The following is an 11,113-nucleotide window of genomic DNA, read 5'->3' as shown; positions in this document are numbered from 1 at the left end:
AACAGCACCACATATGTGGCTAATAACAGCACCGACTTAGCGGCTATAATATCCCCCAACTCAGCACAACCCAGCACAGCACAACACAACACTTCAACACATCAATCAACTTAACAAAATTCATTTAAAGTACCACATTATTTAGCCATAACAGCACACATCTTCAGCATACAACTCATCGATCTTACAGCATAATCAGCAATCAACACACAATGCATCGTCACGCATATCAACTCGGAGATCTCCTACAGCAACTCAGCCATTATGGCCTACAACAACTCAGCCATTATGGCCTACAGCAACTCAGCCATTATGGCCTACAGCAACTCAGCCATTATGGCCTACAGCAACTCAGCCATTATGGCCTACAGCAACTCAGCCATTTTGGCCTACAGCAACTCAGCCATTTTGGCCTACAGCAACTCAGCCATTTTGGCCTACAGCAACTCATATCAACATTCAACACAACACAAAGTTTGCAACTCAACATCAACTTTCAACACAACTCAACTGTACAACTCAACATGTCAACTTGCAGCACAACACAAATATACAACTCAACATCAATCAACCAACATCATCCATTAGTCATCACATTATATTCGTCTACAACTCAACTAAGCATAAAACAACATTAACCAACATATATAAATTTCTCATCTACGCGCCCGGCGCACTCATGGTCGCGCCCAGCGTGGTACAACCAGAGAGCACCAGGGGCTAGCGCGCCCAGTGCAGGTATGACTGCGCCTGGCGGGGCTCAGCCAGAGAGCCCAAGGCTCACACGCGCCCAGCGCATGCCAAGCAGAGACTCCCAGGAGTCTCGCGCGCCCGGCTTGCCCATACCCGCGCCTAGCGCGGGGAAGGCAGAGACCTCCCCTTAGTCTCGCGCCCAGCGCAATTCAAATTGCGCCCAGCACCCACAGGGCAGAGACTCCCAAGGAGTCTCACGCCCAGTGCGACAAGGGCCGCGCTCAGCGCAGCACATCAATATCAACATATACATATGTATCCATTACAGCGTAGCATTTCATCATCAACAGCATAAAATAGCATGATCAACAATTTCACAACGTACGACATGTTCAACACATACTACGACCCAATCCTCTTATTTACAACTCATCTATCTTGTCAAATTACCCACCCAAACAACACCAATCAACCTAAGCACCTAAAACAACTTTAAACTTAACCAAATCACTAAATGGAAAATGACAACCTTCACAGAAAATAGCACATCATGAGTTATACTACTCCTACCATGCTCATCCTTATCTCATATGAAATATATTCAAATTTCCTACAAATCTCATGAATACACCAAGTCTTAATTCATTCATCTACCTTGTTAAATATTCTGAAAACCGCAACAACTATAGGTAAAGCTGGCAGCCTGACCCCTCTTCACTAAAACGGCCATATCTGGAGTTCTAAAACTCCTTTTTGAGTGATTTCAGTGCCATTGGAAAGCTAACATCCAAGGCTACAACTTTTATGAATACTATAAAGTCAAATTCTGAAACACAAATGCGCGCCCGGCGCAATTCTCAACCAGAGACCTGTAAATTCTATTGCGCCCAGCGCTGTCCTAATCGTGCCCAGCGCGGTTCACCCAGAAACTTCCCATTTCAAGTCGTGCCCAGCGCGAAGAACTGCGCCCAGCGCGAATTCAAACGGGGACCTTCACCTGCTACGAAAATTTCACCAAAACCTGTGAAAAATACCAGGAAAACAACATGCAAACCATCCAAAAGCTTCCTCTTTCATCAAACATCAACAAAAACGTTCCTTTTTTGACATGCAATCACAAAATCATCAAAACCCCAAAAATTTATCCAAACTCCGAAACCCCCACCAAAACCCATTTTCAGCAATCTCAACCCGACATCCCGCAAGCATCAAATAGCAAAGGAGTTTCGGGACTCATCCACAGCCAAAATACACAAAGTAACTAGCTTCCCTTACCTTGGTTCAAGAATTTCCGAGCTCCGGGAGGAAGAATAAAGAAGAAGATTGGAAGCGGACGGAGACCAATGGAGAAGGAGATCTTCAGCTAATTTCCCACACCAACATCAACACCTAAACACCACAGCCACCAGAAGGAGTTCCGCAAGTGAGAATGAGAGAAAAGGAGAAGTATGAGTTTTGAGAGAAAGAGTGAGTAAAAAGGAAAAAGAGAGTTGGAGTGTGGGAGTAAAAATAGGAAAAGGAAAAGAGGGGGTCTCACACTTTGGTTAGGGCCCTTCAAACTTGGGAACACTACCTTATTCCCAAGGAGTTTGTCATTCATAGTGATCATGAGTCACTTAAGTATTTGAGGGGTCAAGGCAAACTAAATAAAAGGCATGCTAAGTGGGTAGAGTTCTTAGAACAATTTCCATATGTGATTAAATACAAGAAAGGGAAAAATAATGTTGTGGCTGATGCCCTTTCTAGGAGACATACTTTGTTAGTCTCCCTTGGATCTCAAATCTTGGGATTTAATCACATTAAGGAATTGTATTCTAATGATCTCGAATTCAATGAAAATTATACCCAATGTTTAGCAAAGCCTCAAGGAGGTTTCTATATTTCTGAGGGGTATTTGTATAAAGAAGGAAGAATTTGTATACCCCAAGGATCTATAAGAAAACTCCTTGTTAGAGAAAGTCATGAGGGTGGTCTCATGGGGAACTTTGGAGTTGAAAAGACTCTAAGCTTTCTAAAAGAAAAATTCTTTTGGCCCCATATGAGAAGGGATGTTGAGAGGTTTTGCTCTAGATGTATAGCTTGTTTACAAGCAAAGTCTAAAGTAATGCCTCATGGCACCTATACACCCTTACCTGTTGCTAACTCTCCATGGGTTGATATCAGTATGGACTTTATTTTGGGCTTGCCCAAGACCCAGAGAGGCATGGATTCGATTTTTGTGGTAGTGGACAGATTTAGTAAAATGGCCCACTTTATACCCTGCCACAAAATAGATGATGCAAGCAACATAGCAAGACTCTTCTTCAAGGAAGTGGTTAGACTTCATGGTCTACCCAAAACCATTGTTTCAGATAGGGATACCAAGTTCCTTAGTCATTTCTGGAAAACTCTTTGGAGTAGGCTAGGAACTAAACTGCTTTTCTCTACTACTTGTCACCCACAAACTGATGGGCAAATAAGTAGTTAATAGATACCTATCTACAATGTTAAGGGCAATCCTTAAAGGTAACCATAAGTCTTGGGATGAGTACATGCCCCATATTGAATTTGCTTACAACAGGGTAGTCCATAAGACTACCAAAATCTCACCTTTTGAGGTTGTGTATGGTTTTAACCCTCTTACTCCTTTGGACCTAATACCTCTACCAGATTCTTCTCATTACTTTCATAAAGAAGGGGTATCTAGGGCTGAATTTGTTAAGAAATTACATGAGAAGGTTAAAACTCATATACAACAACAAAATGAGAGAACTGCTTTAGAAAGAAGCAAAGGTAAGAAAAACCTCATTTTTGAGGAAGGGGATTGGGTTTGGCTTCATTTGAGAAAGGAAAGGTTTCCTTCTCAAAGGAAGTCTAAACTCAACCCAAGAGGAGATGGTCCCTTTCAGGTCCTCCAAAGAATTAATGATAATGCTTACAGGTTAGATCTTCCTAGTGATTATGGAGTAAGCAACACTTTTAATGTAAGTGATCTTATTCCCTTTGTAGGTTATGATGAGGAAGATGAACCTACAGATTTGAGGACAAATCCTTCTCAAGAAGGAGGGGATGATAGACCATGGGCTAAGGGCCCAGTTACCAGAGCTATGGCTAGAAGAATACAAGAAGAATTCGACCTCTTGAAGACTAGTGGGGTTCTTAAGCCCAAGGTATTCTTCACTTGGACAACTCTATCATGTAGAGAAGACCTAGTTCTATTTGTACATAGTTCTCTTGTTTTTTGTGTAATTTTTGCCTTTGTATTTGTGAGACACTTTATTTGCTTTTTCTAGTGATTGTATATTGTTTTTAAGGTAGGTTACTTGGAGAGTTTAACTCCATTTAACCTTCCTAGTTGATACATTCATTTTGTATTTTTTTCAGTAGGGAAAAAAGGGTGACATTTAGCAATGCTTGAGGGTGTGACTAGTAATTGGGCCAGAACTGGGCCTAGGCAAAATTTTGCATATTGGACTCATTTTTCTCCTAATTTTTCATAGATTTGATTTAGCTAGGTCTCATCATCATATGATGAACCTAACTAAACCAAAGCAAATATTTTTGAATTAATTCATGGAGCAAATATGAACCAAGGCCGCCTATGTCTTCTTCCTTGTTCTTGGCCGAATTTAACTTGTCTCCTCTTCAAGGTTTGAAGCTTGCCTTGCAAGCTTCTAAACCTTAGTAGGTTAAGCCTACCTTACCATGGTTCTTAAGTGAACCATGGTCAAGGTTAGCTTCTCCTACAAGCTAGCTAAACCGTGGGAGTTAAGCCTACCTTACCATGGTTCTTAGTGAACCATGGTTAAGGTTAGCTTCTCCTAGAAGCTACCTCTACCCTATATATTTGTAATTACCTCTCTTGTACTCACTTTTGAACAATTTTAGAAATGAAATCAGATTTTCTCTCTCACTCAAGAGTCACCAAACCGTAGAGAACTCTCTCTTAGGTTTACTACCAAAGGTTTTCAACCTTAACCTTGGTTCCTCAAGCTTCTACACAAAGCTAGGAGTAACCGAATCACCTTGAAGGCTTCTCCTCCATGGATGGTTTCTTCGTGGAGCTTCAAAGTTTCTAAGAACACCTCAAGAGTTCACGGTCCTAAGCATGGAGAGCTTGAAGGAACAACAATCTCCTCCAAGTAGCTCCATCACAGAGTGAGATGTTTCTTACTCCCTTTTTGCTCTATGTATTTTTATTGTGTTGTAGGTGATGATCATCAACATAAGGATATTGGTGATGGGATTTAAGTTTCATTGTGGGGTGTGCTCTGATAGGACACGTGACATCGAGGCTTAGTTAGGATTAGTATAGGAGTTTCATTACTGCTTACTATTGTGTTTTGGAAAAGTTAATATTTTATTTTGTCATCATTTCTTCATTGGACTATGATTTGTGAAATATGAATGTGAACTCTCTATCTATGTGTTTTGGAACCTTGTTTCGATTAAGAAAGTTTTATTTACTCAGGAATGTACTTTATATTTATTGTGTATTATGTATGTGAGGTAGAGGGTGTCACATTGGATGTCTTGATTCCACCCGTTTGTAAGAATGAGACGTAACTCGCACAATTTCATTATCTCGACTAGACCCTAGTAGTACATCCTTGTAGATGAGAGTGTATGGGTAGTTCCCTACATGTACTCCTAGATTGTAACACCCTAATTTTCACAAATTATATGAAGGCTGAAAGCCCAAATAAGGGTGATTTAGTAGCCTAGAACGGGTCATTCTCAAATTGGAACGGGCCATTCCAAACTACTAAAAAGACCTATAAATCCTAGTTGAGAACGGGCCGTTCCAAAGTTGGGAATCGGTCGTTCCAAACATGGTCGTTATGAGTTAAACTCAACTCCAAAACAAGCCGTTCTGGTTTTAGAACGGGCCGTTCTAGATGCAAATTTAACACATGATGAAAGGATCCAGAACAGGCCATTCTGGATCCAAAACGGGCCGTTATAGCCACTTCTGACATATATAAATAGCAAACTTCAACACGGCTCTTGGACACACTCCTTGAAGACCAAGGGGAACCAAAAGAAGGAGATCAACTAGGTTCTGCTCTAGCTTCATCTTCTGCTTATCCAGGTAAGAAGGGAGTGAGAAATCTCGCTCGGAGGTATGGGAATAATTGTTGGGTAGTAGGATTGGCCCTCAATCCCTTGCTTGATGCATGCTTCTAGGAACAGACAAAATATGAATGTTTTATGTTTTATCTTCTAATTGTTCTGTTGTGTTCCTTGTTGGATGTGATGTATGAATATGTGATTAATGTTGAAAATAAATAAGTTTTAATATGAATTAGAGTGTTCTGTGGGTTTCTGAGAGAACCCTATGAGAAACAGGCAAAATATGAATGTTTTCTATTTTTCTTTTTGATTGTTCTGTTGTGTTCCTTGTTGGATGTGATGTATGAATATGTGATTAATTTTGAAAATAGATAAGTTTTGAGATGAATTAGAGTGCTCTGTGGGTTGCTATGCAAAACCCTATGAGAAACAATTATAAGTATGACTATGTGAAATGTGAACAAATGACATGAGATATGATGTGAATGACGTGCTATTATGAACACTATGACTGTGAGAATGTGAAAAGTGAATATGAGATATGAAAGATGATGATATGTGACAATGAGACATGATATATGAGGAACTATGACAAGTAAAGTGATGAGTCCATGAAGTGTAAATGTGTGTGACATGCATCGTGTGCATTTATGTGAAGGGTACGATATGGAGTACACCGTTAGGGAAGGCCCTCCTTGTGTAACAGCTTGGGGGAGTCCTAGGGGATAGTGCAGTTTGGATGTCTCGATTCTGCCTGTTTGCGAGCACGAGGTGTAACTTGCCCAACTTCATTATCCCGACCAGACCCTAGCAGTACATCCTTCTAGTTGAGAGTGTATGCGTAGCTCCCTACATGTACTCCTAGACTACCTTAAGTGTGTTGTTTAGGCAGCACACCAGTGATATGTGATATGTGACTGGCGCCACATGCATGCATTTATGAGTTGAGTCCATGACATTATTGCATGATGAATGACTGTGCATGTGTTACTATTGTATGTATAATTTGAATTTGCACCTGATTAATGTATAACTATGGCTGTGCTCGTTATGATTTGTGTGTGTTGCCTAACTATTATTTTTACACCTAAAACCGAGTGAGATGTTTTTCACTCCCTTGTTGTTCTTTGTATGTGTTTAAATTGTGTTGTAGGTGATCATCAGCATGAGGATGTTGGTGATGAAGCTTAGGCTTCAATTGGGCGTGTTCTGATAGGATATTTGACATCGGGGCGTAGTTAGGACTAGCCTAGGATGTTGGTTCCATTAAATTGTTTTGAAAACCTTAGTTTCTTTTCTTTTGTAATTTCTACATTGGAGTTATGGTTTATGAGTTGTGAATGTGAATCTTCTACCTTATGATATTTAAGGCACTTGTTTTATCCATGAAAGATTTTATTTACTCAGAAAATTATAGTTTACATTTATTATATATTAATGTTGGGATAGAGGGTGTCATGTAGATTACCTTAGATGTGTTATTTAGGCAACACACCAGTGATATGTGATATGTGATTGGCACCACATTCATGCATTTATGAGTCGAGTCCATGACATCATTGCATGATAAATGAATGTGCATGTGATACTAATTTTGTATGTGTATTGTTTATATGTGATTTGTGCTTGTGACTTGTATTATGTTTGTTGAGTGTGTTGTCTAACATTTTTTTTCTGCACCTAAACCTGAGTGAGATATTTCTCACTCCTATGTTGCTCTTTGTATATGTGTTTAAATTGTGTTGCAGGTGATCACTAGCATGAGGATGTTGGTGATGAGACTTATGCTTCAGTTGAACGTGTTCTAATAGGATATGTGATATTGGGGCATAGCTAGACTTAGTTTAGGATTTCATTATTGTTATTTTGTTTTGGAAAAACCTATATTTCATTTTCTAGTAAATTCCGCATTTGATCATGATTTACGCTTACTGTAACGACCTGCCTGGTCAATACACACAGCACAACACACCAAAATACTACACAAAAACCAACAAGTATATACATATAGGATCTAGAATATATATATATATACAAGGTCCAAATCCATCTAGAATCAGAGTGTACAAAATACATCCAGTAAATGGTAACTAAGTAGCTAAATACATCAAAAGAATAAAGCTTCATCTGCCCGCTGCAGACCTTCTTCAGCAAAACACCAACCTAACCCTGCCCTGCTCCCATACATAGTATGATCATCGCAGTCCAAACCGCATGGAACAACAAAGGGTAAGCTAGTGAAAAGAATCAGCATACATATGTGAAATATGAAGGATAAACAACTACAGCTATCAGCACATCAACCAGCTTAACAATATCAACATAAAATATCACAGCATTCAGCAATAACAGCACCGACATAGCGGCTATAACAACACCACAATAGTGGCTAATAACAGCACCAACATAGCGTCTATAACAGCACCACAATAGTGGCTAATAACAGCACCGACATAGTGGCTATAACAGCACCACAATAGTGGCTAATAATAGCACCGACATAGCGGCTATAGTACCACAATAGTGGCTAATAACAGCACCGACATAGCGGCTATAATAGCACCACAATAGTGGCTAATAACAACACCGGCTTAGCAGCTATAGTACCACAATAGTGGCTAATAACAGTACCGGCATAGTGACTATAACAGCACCACATAGTGGCTAATAACAGCACCGGCATAGCGGCTATAACAGCACCACAATAGTGGCTAATAACAACACCGGCATAGCGGCTATAGTACCACAATAGTGGCTAATAACAGCACCGATATAGCGGCTATAACAACATACATCTCAACATAGCACATCAATATACATCAAATACAGCTTTCAATTAGCATAAACAACATTCGGCACAGCTCAGCTCATCGTCTAACAATAATTATCAGCAAATTTCAGCTCATAAGACATCATCTTATCCGCGCCCAGCGCACTCATGATTGTGCTTGGCGTGGCACAACCAGAGGACACCAGGGGTCATCGCGCCTGGCGCAATTCCTATTGCGCCCGGCGTGATAGGAGGTAGAGACCTCACAAGGTCTCATACGCCCGGCATGCAAACCCGCGCTCGGCACAAGGTAAGCAGAGACCTTCCCAGGGTCTCACGCCCGGCGCAATATAAATTGAGCCCGGTGCCACCTCTAGTAGAGACTCCCAAGGAGTCTCTACGCCTGGCGAGACAAAGTCACGCTTGGCGCCAAACCAAAACCACAAAGCATAAGTCACCTACTGATATCGCGCCCAGCACCCTCTCACCACGCCCGACGTGGGCCATCCAGAGGCTCATATTCTCAAGCTCGCCCGGCGTATACACCACTGCGCCCGGCGTGCTTGCCCAATGAAGCCCTTTGATGGTCTCGCGCCCGATGCGAAGAACTGTGCTCGGTGTGATACCCAGCAACAACTCACCAAGTTCGAAAATTTCTTCAAAATCTGCACAAAATCAACTTCCCAAACACATGCAATCGGCCCAAAACATCACATTTTCATCAAACAACCCAAAAATCCCATCTTTTCCCACATGCAACCACACTCAAGAAAAACCCCAAGATTTTCATCAAACCCCAGAAGACCGAAAGCCCCAATTTCTTCAATCTCAGCAAAAATCATCAAACATCAAATAACCAATGAGTTTCTAGAACTTATTTATAGCCAAAAACAACAAAAACCTAGCTTCCCTTACCTCGGTTCAAGAATCCGAGCTCCAGGAATAGGAAACGGAGAGCAAGACGAAGAAGAGCTTGAACGAATGAGGGAGGAGAAGAGAGAAATCCGCACACCAGCTAGCAACCCAAATCACTCAGCTCCACCACCTTGTAATAGCCAAAGAGTGAAAACGAGAGTGAGAAAAGAGTGAGAGTTGAGAGGGAAGGAAAGGAGGGAAAAAAACTACGGGTCTCACAACCTCCCCAACAACAAAAGTTTTCATCCCCGAAAACAGACTTACTTGGGAAGATAAACGGATACCGCTCCCCGCACTGCTGGTCCACCTCCCAAGTAGCCTCACCAGTAGCCGTATCCCACAACACCTTCACCAGAGCAATAGACTTGCCCCTCAGCTTCTTCAGCTTATGATCCACCACAGCTACCAGCAACTTCTCAAATGTCAGATTCTCCTTCACTTGTACATCATCCAGCTCCACCACATGACTAGGGTCATGAACATACTTCCTCAGCTGGGACACATGAAATACATCGTGTAGGTTTGAAAGAGACGGTGGCAAGGCCAACCGATAAGCAACCGGGCCCACACGCTATATGATCTGATAGGGACCAACAAACCTCGGTGTCAACTTCCTTATCTTCAGTGCTCTTCCCACACCAGAGGAAGGAGTCACCTTCAGAAACACATGTTCCCCTTCAGCAAACTCCAAAGGCTTACTCCTTTTATCAGCATATGATTTCTTCCTACTCTGAGCAGTTTTCATCCTCTCCTGAATCAACTTCACCTTCTCAGTAGTCTGTAGGATCAGCTCTGGTCCCACAACACTGACTCACCATCTTGATACCAGCACAGAGGAGTCCTACACCTTCTGCCATACAAGACTTCAAACGGCGCCATTCCAATACTAGCATGAAAGCTATTATTGTACGTGAACTCAACCAGCGGTAGGACATCCTCCCAGTTTCCCAAGTGGTCTAACACACAAGCCCTCAGCAGATCCTCCAAGGACTGGATTGTCCTTTCTGACTGACCATCCATCTGCGGATGATAAGCAGAACTCAGCTTCAACTTCGTGCCTAAGGCTTGATGTAGACTCTGCCAAAATCTAGAAGTGAACCTCGGATCCCTGTCTGAAATAATATTGGAAGGCACCCTGTGCAACCGTACTATTTCCCTCACATACAACTGCGTCAGCTTCTCCAAGGACCACTTGATGTTGACAGGCAAGAAATGTGCACACTTGGTTAACCGATCAACAATCACCCAGATAGCATCCCTATTCTTAGCTGACCTAGGCAACCCCACAACAAAATCCATAGTGATACTATCCCACTTCCATTCTGGAATCTCCATCTGCTGCATCAATCCACTCGGCTTCTGATGTTCCACCTTCGCCTTCTAATTGGTCAGACAGGCCGCCACATATTCAGCTATCTCTCTCTTCATACCAGACTACTAGAAAGTCTTCTTGAGGTCTTGGTACATCTTAGTCATACCAGGATGTATGCTAAGTCTACTCTTGTGGCCTTCCTCCAACACAGCTCTCTTTAGCTCAGTATCCTGAGGTAGGCAAATTCTGCCCTTAAACCTCAAGATTCCATCTCCACCCAGCTCAAAACCAACAGCCTTCTCAATTCCCAGCAAACCAAGAAGCTTCAACAGCTCAACATCTTGTAACTGCTTAAGTCTAACCTGCCTCAA

The sequence above is a fragment of the Cajanus cajan genome, chromosome 2, assembly GCF_000230855.2.
Source record: "Cajanus cajan strain Asha chromosome 2, NIPB_CcT2T_4, whole genome shotgun sequence".
In the NCBI taxonomy this organism is placed as follows: domain Eukaryota; kingdom Viridiplantae; phylum Streptophyta; class Magnoliopsida; order Fabales; family Fabaceae; genus Cajanus; species Cajanus cajan.
The sequence above is the reverse complement of the archived record's forward strand: the minus strand, read 5'-3'. Positions refer to the sequence as shown.